The sequence below is a fragment of the Sphaeramia orbicularis genome, chromosome 21 (assembly GCF_902148855.1).
Source record: "Sphaeramia orbicularis chromosome 21, fSphaOr1.1, whole genome shotgun sequence".
In the NCBI taxonomy this organism is placed as follows: Eukaryota; Metazoa; Chordata; class Actinopteri; order Kurtiformes; family Apogonidae; genus Sphaeramia; species Sphaeramia orbicularis.
Window position 1 is genome coordinate 26672109 of NC_043977.1, and position 15855 is coordinate 26687963.

At 37.8% G+C, this 15855-nt stretch overlaps 1 protein-coding gene across 1 annotated transcript in view; it reads right to left on the minus strand.

Annotated features, from left to right (window-relative positions):
- itgb5 (integrin, beta 5) overlaps nt 1–15855 on the minus strand; it is a 61885-nt gene that overhangs the window by 18458 nt on the left and 27572 nt on the right. The gene's annotated exons all lie outside the window — the stretch shown is intronic.

Below are 15855 nucleotides of genomic sequence, written 5' to 3' on the forward strand. Positions count from 1 at the left end.
GTATAATATTTTTTTCTACCAATATGCCAGTTTTCTAATGTTACACTTGATTTCTACAGTTTTCTTTCTTTCTTTTTCCTGAGAAAACATTCTAAAACATCTCTGCAGCGATGAACAACTGCAGCAGCTGTGACCTGATCCACATCTAGTGCTGTCACAGAGTAAAATATTTCTTTTGTACCACACTCCTTCACTTTTTTCTGCACTGGCATGAGTCCAAATGAATCTAAACCTCCGACAATGAGCTGTGTCCTGCTGAGTCTTGTTGAAACTTTGATTCGTCTCGGGTGCTCTCCCTCTGTTCCAGGCCTCTATAAGACAAGAGGAATCCTTCTAGAGGGAGGACAGCAGCTGTAATCAGGGAGGAATTACTTGACAAGCCTATTTCACACTAGTCGTTGACTGACACCACACACAAAGACCAGAGTCATAGAGCAGATGGTAGGAAGGACACGATCAGCATGTTATGGGCTGTATCAGAAGTCCCTCTGTGCTGTGGGAACGTCTGTATAAGACTGAACATCAATGTCAGTAAGTTAATTAGCCGATTTTGTTTTTCAGCCTAAAATTGTATCAGCAACTACTAAACTGATAAATTATTGAAACGGTTATCTGATTATCAAGGAAACGAGCTTCACGTACCCTGTGTCTACCTCCTGGATTAGATAGTGAATGAGAAACTGTGACTATGAACTGTTTTGACCATGCTTTTATTTGAGATAATAACAATCTCACATTGATCAGTAGCTCTTTTTAATGCAAATCCACAAACTAAAACGTGGTTTTTGAGCTTTGAACAGAATCGTATGACTCAGTTGGGATGAAACACATAACTGGTGGTGATAATCATCAATAACCATCAAATCAAATGAAGAAATGAATTAAGTAAAATATTCAACAAATATATTAAAAAAAAAGCATTTTATGTGTGAAAATTACTCAACTTGCCATTTCCTTTTGGAAAATCTTCTTGAGCTTGTGATTATGATTTAAGAGTCTAACTTTAGTACAATGTGCAGTCCCCCCGTTTCCTGTTTCAGAGACTGCCAAACTTTGTTCATTTTTCAGTAGGTGAACCTGAGGCCTTTTTTACTGGTCTCTTCTGAACCACTGGACTCATGCAACAGTCATGATTGCTGATTTTTGTATGTAAAACTGCTGCCATGATTGTTTCAGTTTGATTCTGAAATAACATATTAAATCTCCGAAGTGACACAACACATGTTGCAAGGAAGTGTACTTTTTGTTGGGAACTCTGGCAAGCTTAAGAGACTTCAGGGCTTCAGTTCCACATGGGAAAGGACTGTATGACAGAGAGAAAAAGTGGCAAAAATAGTGTAAATACAGAAAACACTTAAACAGATATTGTATTTTTAGGTAGGCCTTTCTCAGATGGTAAAACCAGCACAAAAACTCAAACTATCCCTTTCAGGGCCAATATGTGTGTCTCAATGGTTGTCTGTTTAACGGATGTCCTTGAACTAGTCTCATCTCAAATGCTACTATGGTTCAGTAAAAAAGGTATTTAAACTATAAAAGCAACACAAAATTGGTTAAAAATCACTCAAAATAAAGCAGAAAGTAGAAAGTAGAGAGATGACGCACCATTTGTTTTATCATATCATGTTTTCCGTGTAATAACTTAAGTTAGATTATTCCAATTCTTTTAATGTTAACTGCCACTGACATGCACTTTAGAGACCATAAGAGATCATTTCTTTATTTTCTAGATATAACCCAGCTGTAAATCATGGCAATTACCTTGTACTTTCTAATTACATGCATAAAAAGGATTAAATGGAATAATTGTGCAATATTCATTAACTGAACTGGAAAAAAGGACAAATATTTCAAAGTTTTAAAAATACCATTCATCCATATATTGGAAAAAGAGGAGTCACTCACCAGTCATATCATGGTTGATTTAAGGAGTGGCTACTGCGTCTGTCCAGCAGACGTTCATGACAGCCTGGGATAAAAAACACCCACACTGTCCTACCCCTCAGACACAGTGTTTAGAAAAACAAAGCCTATGATTAAACCCAGATCCTTTAAGGAGGTCACAGAGATCTCTTAAAGTGAATATTAAGTGTTTTAACCAATATTCATGTGGTCACGATTGTGCAACATGTGTCTGGACCCACAGACATGCAGTAAATGTGTTCTATTTTTGCAAAAACGCATCTTATTTCTTGTTTCTGCAGAACTGTGGATTTTTAAGGTGGAAATTTTGAAAGTGATTGAATTAATTCTTTATTTGTGGTCAAGGATCTGGAGCACCACTCCCACAGCTGGTCAGTGGTTACTGCTATGACGAGTGGCATGTGGCTGAGTCACTGTACCAGCCCTGGTGATGTGTCCTTAAATGACTGAAGTGCTGCCTGGGCACTCAGAGGGCAAGACGAGAGGGTTTTTTCCTGGCAGTTTGGGGAGGATAAAAGAAGTGCAAGTGAAGCTGCTTTGACATGGGATTATTGTTCGACAAGTCTGGACGAGCAGCTCCAAAGTCTGCTACCTACGAAACACTCTTTATGAACGGTCCTAAACATCTGTGCCTACATCCACTAGAAAACAAATACAAAGAAAAGATAAATTCAGAGTCTTTCTGAGACTCTTGTGGAAGAACATTTTGTCAAACCAAGGCAACATCAACTGCAAATTGCTCCCCACTCCAGCACGGAAATCAACCGGCATTCTGACAGAAAAGAATACCAACACTGCATGAGCCTACATCCGATAACCATCAAGTGCACACACTCTTTCTCCCTTTTCTTTTGTTATTGAGCTGGTAAGTGGTTCCATTTCTTTTGGCTGAACTGTCTGGCAATTTTTAAGTCACTGCTCGACAGTGAGATTAAACACTACTCTTGATAAACACAGCTGTGGCAGAGGAGGAGATATGGAACATGTTCAGATTCCTCAGAGCTGTGACCTTCCTCTTTTCTTTGCAACTTTTCCATGACGCTGCTTGTAGACGTTCAGTCAGTCTGGATCAGCAGCCAAGCTGAGGGAATTTGGCAAAGGGGAAGCTGTTCTAGACAAACCTCACCACAAATTCTTTGTGTGCAAACCATCCCTTCCCAAATCTTAAGTCGGTGCGTGACAATTCAGCTGATAATTCTGCAGCTTTATTAGCCAGCAGATGAGTGAAAGGTTTTCAGAGTCTACAGGAGAAAAGGGAAACCAAATAAGGGAGCCAGGTTGTCCTAATGCTCAGTTGCAGCCGGTTCACCCCCACGCTGCCCACTGTCACTACTGACCTGATTACAGATCACTGACTTAATTCACATTTAGCTTTCCTACTGTTAAGTGGAGAAAAACAGAACAAAAAAGGAAAACATTCAAGCACATTTGCCATGCCTCTTACTTCATTTCGGGGAAATCAAAACCTCACTGATGAAGAAAATTTACCATTCTATTTATCACTTTTTTTTTATCACGTTTATTTTTGATGTCATACAACTGACAGCTGAGACAGTTTTACCAGTGTTTCTTTTGACTTTAGAAGGGCTTTAGAGAGAACACACACACATACTAAAGGAGTAGTTGTATCATAGCTATAATGTAAAATCATATTGATACTGTATGTGTTTAATAGCAGAGGATATACTGTAGTAGGAAAACCATTCAAATAGGATTTAAACACTGAACGAATCTGGAAACATTTCTGCAGAGCTTCACCTCCACTTCATAAAGTATCAGCGCCCTAGAAATGTTAATATAAGGAAGTCACCCAGACACCTTAAAAGTAATATTAAATGTTTTTATGTGTCTGGACTGATAGACATGCAGTAAATGCATTCTATCTCTGCATAAACTTGTCTTACTTAATTCTTCAGTGAAGGCTGCAGAACTGTGGACTTTTAAGGTGAAATTTTTGAGAGAGTCAAATTCATTCTTTGTGGAAAATAATCTGGAGCACCACTGACAACTGACAGCTCTTCTTGGACCAAGTCAGGCCATTTTAACAGTAATTTTTCTGGTTTTAGAAGTGCACTGGAGAGAACAGTAATAGTAAAGCTAAAAACTAGTAAAGGAGGAGTAGATGTTTCATATCTAAAATGGAAAAATATGCAGGTATGTGTTAAATAGCAGAAAATACAGCAGGGAAAACCATTTACAAAATATGATTAAAAACACCGGAAGAACTTGAAAACATTTCTGCATGGCTTCACCCCCACTGCATAAAGTATCAGCGCCCCAAAAATGTTAATATACGATGAATTATAGGCTCCCTGTGCTGTCAGACTGGCTGCTTTGAAGCCATAATTATAGGATGAGGAATATATTTGACACTAAACCAGCTCTGCACCAGATACAGCGCAGACACAGCCTGTTTAACATATTCTGCTATTTTCTGCCTAGAGACAAGCTGGGTTTCAACATCACATTTAAACAGGCTTAAGCAAATATTTTCAGATTATATGAAGAGGAAATGAGTGGCTGAGTTATATTTAGAGGCATTCATGTAGCACTATATCATTCATATCATGACAGACAGCCAGAGCTTAGGCTTTCAAAACAAACAGGAGCTCAGCATATGCAGCTTTTTAGAGAAAAGAAGAAGAGATAAACAAAATGTTCCCAGAACAAATTATTGCTGACATATGGAGACAAGGCTGTTGCACATATCCAACGAAGATCTGCCAGCACTGATACAGTGAGCGTACATATCATCTTTTTTTTTTTCACTGCTTGTAAGCGTCAAACAGGGAAGAAGGATCAGATGTACAGATGTAAACAAACTTTGTCTCATTATTTCCTGGAGCAGCTGGGCATCAGATCTAACCTGGTGTTTCATTTCCTCATGATAAGATTAAATCTCCAAGCCAAGTTGTGATGAAAGCTTAAACAAACTTAAATTTAGCAATGAAATGTATTTTCAAGTAATGCAGAATATTGGGAAAGTTTCACATCAAATTCCTCAGATGTGAACGACTTCATAAAAGCTGTGCAGTATGGGGCTATGTTAAACGACTAAACCCAAATACATACATCAGTCTCTGCTTCATGTTCAGGATCAAGAGCCACATTCCAATCCTAAAAAAGTCAAGTTTATGATGTCAGTAGGGGAGGGATTCATCAAATCAAAGCATTGTCCTCAGCTGCAGTGATAAAAATACAGCAATTCTAAGACATTAGATAAATTGGAAGACAACACATCACTAGTGGAGATGAAAAATAACCTCAAAAAAGTAAGACTTTTCCACTGCAGTGTGCTATCATTTTCACATAATATGACTGAGAAATGATACACAAAAGCCTTACCAAATCTCTTTAACAGACAAACTGCAACTTCAGTGTCAATGTATGCCATGCATTTTTATGAAATAATAATCCATTTTTGGCTCTAGTATTGCAGGAAGAAGTAATTCAATATCTTGATCTTTTCTCCCACTGCCCCAGGGAAAGATCATCTTGTTACTTCATGTCAACTGAACAATCTCCCTCTTCCTAATGAGTTATTAAACATATTTTAATCAAAGCAAAACTGTCTCTTTGGACACTAATTTAGTATGTAGACTTGTACAGCTACACCTATCTACACTCTATTTCAGCACTGGACAAATGTACGACTGAACCCATTTTCAAAGTGGGAGGATTGAAAAACTCATGTCTGTATTTCTTTCAACATCTTGTTTTCTTTGAACAAACTTTAGGTCAAGACTCAAATTGTTTTTTTACTGGATTACCATCAGCAGTGTAAAATGCAAAACTATGATATGAGTTAGGGTTAGGGTCAATTCATTTTCCTAGCAAAAAGTGGCAAACATTCTTTTTTGCAACCCGGACATGTACAGTTCAGATGATGCAGGACTTTCTCTCTTTGTAAACTTGGGCCTGTAAGCATGACAATTTGACTGAGTTCTGAATTCCTTTTCTCTTTATCACATGCATCGCCAAAAACATAATGCACATTTTTGAATAAAAACGTGGAATGGTACTCATTTAAGAAAGCTTAAAAGTGAACTTTCAGTATCTAAGTGATCTAAAAACACTTCTCCTCAGGAATGATACAGTTTTGCCAGCAGAAAACTTGAGCAATTGTGTTAGCAGCTGATATTGTTGGTGACTAGTATCTTGACAGCTAGCCGATATAACTTGTCAGTTTTAGCTGTGACTGACATTTCAACATTCCCAGTCTGACTCATTTCTTTAGATGCATTAGTAAGAAAAAGTCAGTCAAAATAAGGAAAATTCTTATGTATTTTTGTAAATTTGGGTCCTGGAGAGAAACCAAATTTGGCTTCTGGGTCTGAACAAGTTTTGGAACTCCTACCTTCAAGCAGTAACTGCCTCATGTTGCACTAAGCAGAGGATGTAGTGAAGACTGTTTTGTCAATGGTTTTGAGGGAACTTGTTTTGGTGGAATTTGCATGTGAGGAGAAGACTTGTGGCACTAAAATGGCAGAAGAAGGTGCCACAAAGAATGAAGCAGTCCTGCTTTATTGCATGTAAGCTTTCTATTTTTAGCATGATGTTTGTAGGTTGTTGGAGGTTTTTTCCTTATATGGTGAGGCGAACTTAGAAAATTGTAACATGGGGACAGTGGAAAAGGCATGAAAAGACTGACTGATATCGCTGGCCAGTGTCAGGCTTATTCAGTGAGTACTTCATGAGTCAGATAAATTATCATACCAACTACCATGGAGACACAGGATTAGAAGTTAATATTATTTTGTACCATGTCTTTGGGATTTGACTCAAACCAAGATAACCAGCATTCTTATCTGGTCTGATGATACTGTCACAAAAAACCCAGTGACCCTCATTAAAAATGCAGTTACAGGAGGAAAGAAGAGCAAAAACCCTCCCTCTAGTATTGACAGAAGGAAAGAGTGACTTCCTGCCGTGGTCAAAGAGCCGTCTGTGTCCCGGAGGATGTGGTGTGTTTGTGTATGTATGGAAAGAAAACATGCCTCCTAACCTCCAGCATCTCCAGTTGCAGTCTGGAGCACTGCCCCTTTTTCTGTTCTCAGCTGAGGCTGATGAAAAGCTTCTCTGAATACTTGAAATACTTGCGGTGCTCCCTTGTTCACAGAATTTGCACATTAAAAAAAGTGAAGAGGAGAAAGTTACAAGTCTGTCTCTTGGGAGGGTAAAAAAGCTAAACTTCCTGTTGTTGACAGTTGCCTGTGGGAAATCCTGCCGTACATAATATGCATGCATGTAAACAAATCCCAAACATGATGGTTTCCAGGGGTAGTTACAGGATGGCGTGTTCCCCGGTTCCAGGTGAAGGAATATAAGTATTTGGGGGTCTTGGTCACAAATGATGAGAAAAGAAAAAGTCTGAAGATGGGACTACATCAATATGTGGATGTGTGAATTGTTCTGCATGTATCATGAAAATAGACTGATGGTTTTCTGCTCATTGTTAAGTCTAGCATCAATTAATATGACATTGGACAAGTGCAACAAGAGGTAGGATTATATCATCATCATTGACAACATTAACTTCCAACAATGTTGGCACGGTGTACAATGAATCATCAAATCTAAAATCCAAAGTTTGGAGGAGATTTAGATTTAATTAGAAGGAAGGTCCAGTGCTAGAACAACAACTACTAACATTCACCAATGGTCCAACAGCACAAGCAAGCACACACAAGGCAAAGATGTGGCTATTAAAGTCGATTTCCAGCTGAAATTTAGCCACAGCTCAGCAAAGTCCAAGGTAATTACTGCATCTACAGACCGTTTTACTGCTGAGGGCCACGACCTTACAGTGCAGTCAAGAGTGAAGGCTTTAGTGGTATCGTAAATACTTCAGGACCAAGGTACAACACAACCAAGTAGACAGCATTTCTCAGACAAAGGGCTGACTGAGTTCTACACCGAAGTATTTGAGGTTAAGAATAAGCTTCTAATGAAAGATTATTATTTCTATTAAGCAACTGTTACATGTGAACTGTAACCAGACTGTGACATTGAACCATATTGCTTTGTATTACAACATATTGCTCATGAATTATATATCGTCTGACAAGCAAGAGGGGTACATATGTTGGAAAAGAGATGAGACTGTAGATAGGGTGCAGATTCTGTAGAGGTGTGGTTGATGTATCGTACATCATCTGTGGTCAAGAGGGAGCTAAGCCAAAAGCACAGAGTACAGGTCTCAAATTATTGGTCCATCTGGGTCCCTTCCCTCATCTGTGGTCATGAACTCTGGGTAACTACTCAAAGGACAAGAGTGTAAATACCAGAAAGTAGTTTTTTCCGCAGGATGTCTGAGCTTGAGAAGTTTAAAATCTGAAAAGGGCTCCGAGTAGACCTTAGGTAGCTCAGGCACCTGAAATGGATGCTCCCGGACCCATCCCTTTGGAGGGTTGCTGGGCTTGGTCATTTGGTTGGAGAACAAGAATCTGACTCATTGGAAGGATTATGTCTCCAGCTCACAAGGGTTTGGCTGAAGAAGTTGCTAGAGACCCAAAAATGGTCTAAGTAGTTTGAAGAATAAATGTATGGATGTAAGTTTTCTGTTAATATTACAAATTCAGGTAAATATTTCATTTTCATTTCATTTCATTTCTTTATTTGTATCAGACATGTAAATAATTACAGTCCATAGAGTATAATAAACATTAAAAAAATAAATAATAATAATAATAATAATATTGAACAAAACAGAAGCCTACCTATACAAAATGATGATATGGTCTACACAGTCACCAAGACTGGACCCAGTTGGACCCTTTTAGACTGACTGGTTAGAGTTAGACGACACTTTCCAACATCTAAACACCTAATGAGGGACAATCATTTGGAAGAATGGTTTGGAGACACCCTGCTGAGACTATAATTTCAAATTTTATATGTAGCTTCCTTGGGACAATATTTATGTCTATTGTTTTTTTGACAAATGATTGAAATATAAAAAATTTGCCTCTACTTATAATGGGCCATATTTTGATGACTTAAAATGGGCAAAGATAACAATATAGTTACTATTGAGCACAGGTAGAAAGTCATATATGGACTTTCATTTAATTTGTTGAGTTATTCTCAAGTGAAAGTACCACTCACTTCTATTGGGAGATTGATTGCAAAACATGCCAGCAAACTACAGAGCCACTGATCCTATTTTTTCTTTTAATTTGCCATAAGTTTGTATGAATTTGAACCTTGAATATCTACAGAAAGGTGTTCAGGAGGTATTAAAATCAGATCCTTAAAGCTCCTAAACTGCTACTTCTCATCATAAAGAAAGTCTCTTTATTTCAGAGGGTTTTTTTATCCTGTGATGGAGCTAAGACACCTGGTAAAGCACGCTAATGCCGGTAAAGCTTCACCCTTAGGCTTGGAGTCAAGATCACAGGCACGACACACATCTAGTCTTCATATTTCACCTCCTATCATCCGCCCACAGGAGTAAAAAGCTGGCTCTAAAATAAAGGCAGAATCCCACACTGCCCTTAGCTCATCTTCTCTGTGACACGTAGGTGTGCTGTGGATTTATTTCTTTGCTGCATTACAGGAAAGGGATTGACTGCAAAAAACAAAATTATGCCTCATAAGCGGTTTCATAAACCTTTTGATATTTTTGCTAGCCATAAAAATCTGTATCTCAATATAGTCAGATGAATTCAGCCACAGCAGTGCTCTTTGGTAAGTACATAACAGCCACTGCAGAAATGTACCTAAATTTATCCAAACTAAGAGTTAAAAATATATTCCCAAAAGGAAACATATACTGTGATTTTTGTAACTTAATTTCAGAGCACTTCTGTTGTTTCTCAGCACATAAAACCCTCCCTGGCATTGGGAAGTAGCGCAGAATATGACAGTAAATGACAGCAGAACAATAACATCTGAACCACTGATTACATGGTAGGATACATGATAGGATTGCTGTTTGGTCATAGGCTGTTTGTTTAGTTTATGATTCTACAAAAAGCATAAAGAGAGAAGGCTGCTCTCATAATCTATTGTGCTATGTATATATTAATGTATTAAAGTGTCCATGTTACTCTAGATCACACGTGTCAAATATGCGGCCCGGGGGCCAAAACTGACGCTCCATCGGTTCCAATCCAGCCCGTGGGATGAATTTGCGAAGTGCAGTTTAGGGCATCAAACTCAAAAATAATATCATAATAACCTATAAATAATGACAACACCAATTTTTTCCTCTTTGATTTAGTGCAAAAAACATTAAATTATGAAAATGTTTACATTAACAAACTATCCTGTAACAATAAAATGTGAATAACCTGAAATATCTGAAGTAAATTAAGAGCAATTTTAACAATATTCTGCCTGTTACTGAATGTTTTTTGCCTTTGTAGATCAGATCTGTAATGCATATGTGTAAATGATAAGTCGAGGTATAATATTGATAAAATTGGAATCACATTTCTTAACAAATTTCATTTTTTTCAGGTTATTCACATCCTTTTTGTTTGGATAGTTACCTCCGCCAAGGAGGTTATGTTTTTGCCAGGGTTTGTTTGTTTGTCTGTCTGTCTGTTTGTTTGTCTGTCCGTTAGTGTGCAACATAACTCAAAAAGTTCTGGACAGATTTGGATGAAATTTTCAGGGTTTGTTGGAAATGGGATAAGGAAGAAATGATTAAATTTTGGTGGTGATCGGGGGTGGGGGGGCCCACGGGGGGGGGGCACTGATCGTTACTGTGCAACATAACTCAAAAAGTTCTGGACAGATTTGGATGAAATTTTCAGGGTTTGTTGGAAATGGGATAAGGAAGAAATGATTAAATTTTGGTGGTGATCGGGGGTGGGGGGGCCCACGGGGGGGGCCACTGATCAGCCTTGGCGGAGGTCTGCGCTCTCCGAGTGCTTCTAGTTTGTAAATGTAAATATTGGCATAATTGAGTGTTATTTTTTGCGCTAAAACAGTTTGGAGTTGTCATTATTTATTGGCTGTCACGCTATTATTTTACTGGTCCGGCCCACTTCAGATTAAATTGGGCTGAATGTGGCCCCCGGAAGAAAATGAGTTTGACACCCCTGCTCTAGATATACAATAACAGACACATATTTGTAACTTTAGAGGGTATATCAGGAAAATAATCCCTATTTTGGTCAAGAATCATTTCACGCTCAGTCTTGTGACTATGAAAAATGTGATGGAAACAGAAGTGATGCTTTCATGACCAGAAGTAGCAGCAGAGAAACCCTCTAAGTGCGCCCTGTGAAACCTCTGGAGTGACAGCGGCTTCTGTAAACAAGGGGAGTCAGCGAGCAACCAAACTGCTGAGGGAGCAACTTTGTTTTCTTCACAGGCGGGGTAAAAGGTTAAAGAGTTCAAAATCGAGAATTAGACAGGCGCTGAGTTTTAAGGCAATTATAGGTTCAACTGATGCACTGTCAAAAAAAAAAAAAAAAAAAAAAAAAAAAAAAAAAAAAAAGAATGTTTTCCCCCTATCATCTATGACAAGGATTGCATAAATTCCTTCAAGGCTAAAGAGGAGATACCCAGTTCTAAAAGATAATAAGGAGACATAATGAATAGGCAATAAAAAAAGCCATGGATTTGAAGTGAAAATAAGCAAACTGTAAAACGCTCGAGTGGCAGTAAACGTCACCCAATTTTAAAGTCTAAAATACTTCTTAAGATTAATGGTGTTTCAAAGAATGCGGTAAAATTAAAGCCAGATATACCCTCTAGAATATGAAGATGTGAGTTATATCTTGAGAGGTAAAAGAGCGGCTATAATTCACGTCCCCAGCATGCATAGCAACAATAATATTCCCTTTATCTAGTTCAGTAACAGCAGCAGACTGTAAAACAAAATCAGGTGGGAGGAGTGAATTTTTTTGACATGGGGAGGACTGATGGGATAGACGTTGGAAAATGCATCTGAAGTTTTCTTTACTTTATACTTCAGTTACAAGAGCCAAAGAATACTTAACACAAAGCTCTGTGGTTGCTTCTTTGTTTTCTACCAAGGAATATTTCTGGGATTTTTTACATTTTTATTTCATTCTGTGGGAACAGTTCTCCAATTTCATTGTACTATTGTATAAAGTATGACAACAAAGATTTGTTTTATCTTACCTTAAAGATTATAGTTCAAAATTGATATACACAGCCAGGCCAAAAAAAAAACCCTAACACAAAAACAGCAAAAAAAAACCAAAAAAAAAAATCACACCTTTAGCATCTCCCTGAACTGCCTTTTTCTTTGATTATGGCAAACACTTGCTGTGGTTTCATTTTAATAAGCTTAGACAATGTTGTCACTTTTGTTTCAGTCAACTTTTGTACAACCCCAGATCATAACACTGCCCCCACAGGTTTGTACTGTCAGCACTAGGCATGATGGGTAATCACTACATATACTGCTCTTCTCATCTATATGCGACCATCACTCTGTAACAGGGTCAATCTGGACTCATCAGATCACATGACCTTTTCCATTGAAACAGTCCAATCTTTATTCTCTCTATCAAACCGATGGAAATAAGAAGCTACTCACTGCATCAGTTCAGATTAAAAACTTGAAACATCTTTATCACTGTAGTTATTATCCAATAGAAGGATCTGAACTATTTGCTCAGATTATTTGCCATGCAGTGTATTTCCCTATCATGATCTTTTCAAACAAGGAAGCAGTCTCTTCAGATCAGCAAAATGAGATTTATTACACAGTCATTTGTTATCCAGCATGACAGAATACCACAATACGCTATATAAACAAATATCCTCTACAAGTCATGTTTGTTTTCAGCCATTAAATTCATATTTAACGGCACAGAGTTAGGGGCTGCTTTGATCCGAGTCTTGCCTGTTACTCATTTTTAGCTGTGTTCCCCTTTAAAAGGCTGTTAAAACAGTATTAGTACGTTAGTGCAGTTTTATGTGCATGTGTGCGTGTCTGTCTATCAGGGCAAAACATCTAAAAAATGTAGGCTTTTAAAAAGTGCAGGCAAAGACAAGCTCTCTCTTGTATGCTGAGCAAAGCTGTTAGGCAGAAATTAACAGCCAGTCGATATGTGTCCTGTGTGCTTAGGTGTTGGAGTGTTAGAGCACATCAGAACCATGACCACTGTTAGGTCTTTTTCATTTTAGAAATAGAATACATGCACTTTTCAAATGTTGGCTGAGATTCAATAACATTTCAGCACTTGATCTACTAAAGTCATCATCATGCAGGAGAGCCAAAAAACAAATGAAATGGATGATGTTATATTGAAATCTAGGATGTGTCAGCTGTTTCGCAACCACAAAATGATAATACTGCACCTAGCGGATGTAAACATTATTATAGTATTTCCTGTAATCATGTAAATGTCATGCATGATTAAAGCAGTAAATAGTTACTTATCCGGCCACAATTTCGATTATTTATTTCCAAGAGATGCTGAAGTTTAACAAATGCATACCTTTACTATTTGTAGTTATTTGTTTCTGCATGTTTTGGCATTTGGTCTAGATTTAAACAGCTGTAAACATTCAAACTGGTTCTTTGTTTGGCATGACATCTATAACAGCATACACAGCCTTAGAAATGAACCAATGGGGGGAGCCGGTTCTTCAGAAAGAAAAACATTCCTTAGTTTGATTGCGTTTGTGTCCCAGTTTGTGCCAAAGTAAAAAATAAGCCACATGAGGTGTTCACTGAAACTAAAAGAACACACAGGAGGATGAGTTTGGGTGCAATTACAGGTATGTGCGGCTTTGACATGTAGGATTTCTACATGGATAATATCACTTGCTTGACAGACAACAGTCATTACAGTCATGAAAATAGTATTTACTTCTAGATTGATGTCTTTGCCATAAGAGGCCTGGTCATCCATAGACATTACTCACACTTAGTACAAGACAACAGCACATAAAAAGAGGCACAAAAGGGCAACCTGGAGACACAATGATTACCTCTGTGAGCCAGGTCTCTGAATGCTGAGGCAGCCTGCTGTTTGACAAATGCCAACATTTGCCGAGTAGGCATCTGTCGACTTATCATGTTTTAAAACAAGAATCTTTGTCTCCTTTTTTCTTTTTTTAATATTCTCACTAATTATTTTGAAAAAACTGAGTAAAATACAAGATTTTTGTATTTTTCTATGACATTAAAAGCGTATGGAGAGACATTTGTTTCTTTATTCATCAATCAAAAAGAATGGATTGGCAATTAAAAAGAATAGATTTGCAACCAAAAAAGAGATCTGAGAGCAAAAGACAGTAAGTACCAATCAAAAAAATAGGACCAATGGCCCTGTAGCTTACCCTGTAGCTTTGGGAAATGTATCCAGATGCCATTTATCATCACCCAGTTATGTGTATTTATTATATTACAGAAATAGCCAAGTTTTGGTCATATTCCAATCAAATCTGTAAAAAATTCAAATTCCAACTTGATATCATTGATACTTACGGATTTATTGGATCAACCCACTTCCTATCTCTTATAATGGGGAAATTTTTCAAAGTCGCACCAAATCCAGAATCAGATCCAGATCAAAATAATTTCAATACCTTGTGTTGACATCATCATACAGAAGCTGTATACCAAGTTTGAAGTCAATCAGAACTGGAGTTTTGGAGAAGATGATGATTGAAATGTTTTCCCCATAAGAGTCCATGTTAAATTTTCCGTAAGTTCCTGGATCTAGAAGATCCTGATCAGCGTGTGGCCATTATGTTTTGGTCATCTCCCCATCAGGGCTGGACTGTAGAAATTTACACTGGATATCATTTATATTTACTGAGTTATTGCATCGATCCACTTCCTATTTCTTATGATGGGGAAATTTTTCGAAGTCGCACCAAATCCAGAATCAGATTCGGATCCAAATAATTTCGCTAACTTTTGTTGACATCATCATAAAGAAGCTGTATATCAAGTTTTAAGTCAATCGGAATTGTAGTTTCGGAGAAGAAGACGATTGAAAGTTTTGTAACGGACGATAGATGACAACGGATGCTGCATGACAACAATTGCTTATGGCCTGTCGGCCGGTAAGCTAAAAAAAAATCATTTTGCTAATAAATCAGTCCTCTTTGCTTGTGAGTTAAAAACTTTTGCTTGAAAATCACTCCTCTTTGCAACTTCAAAAGTTTTGCTTGCGAATTAACTGCACTTGATGGGCGGGGCCTACGCTGAGGGATGACAGAAGAGTTTCTGTTGGTGGGTTTGACCTGGCTCCAGTGCCGGCTCCAGCTTCCGCATTAAACCCACTTATACTTAATTTATAAGCAAAATTATCTTTTTTTTGATTGGCACTTACTGTCTTTTGCTCTCAAATCTCTTTTTTTGGTTACAAATCTGTTATTTTTAATTGCAAATCAATTATTTTTGATTGATGAATAAAGAAACAAATGTCTCTCCATAAAAGCCTAATATGCAAAAATACAAGTGAATTATTTGCGGAGAGGGAATCTTAAGTTAAGATTTAATGCTAAAAAATGAACCCTGTACATTTCAAAATAATGAGAAGAAAATACAGTTTCATGATTTACACCCATGCTAAGAGAAAAAAATCCTATCTCTTTCCAAAACAGAGTTCAGAAGCGCTTTATTTATTTTCTCATCAGCTCCCTGGTTCAACACACTGTAGCCGCCACAACAGGACTCCAACAGCATATACGCAGCTGTGATCTGTTTTCTTGTCCCATTCAAACAGTTATAGTCAGCTGTTTAGCTCTAAAGATCCAAATCCAGGCGCTGGAAAAATGACCTCTGGGGGCTCTTAATGCTGAAGAACCGTACAAGAGGCTCAACCGGCCGTAAGCCTACCGGGCTTCACAATGAGCCCTAAAAACAGCTGCTGAACCCACAAAATGAAACTCAAACACTAAGCGATTTTCTCATGTACAGCTGAAATACAAGGTGCAAATATTTACTGTGAGGATCTGTGTGTGAGTTGCAGTGGGCTGTTGTTG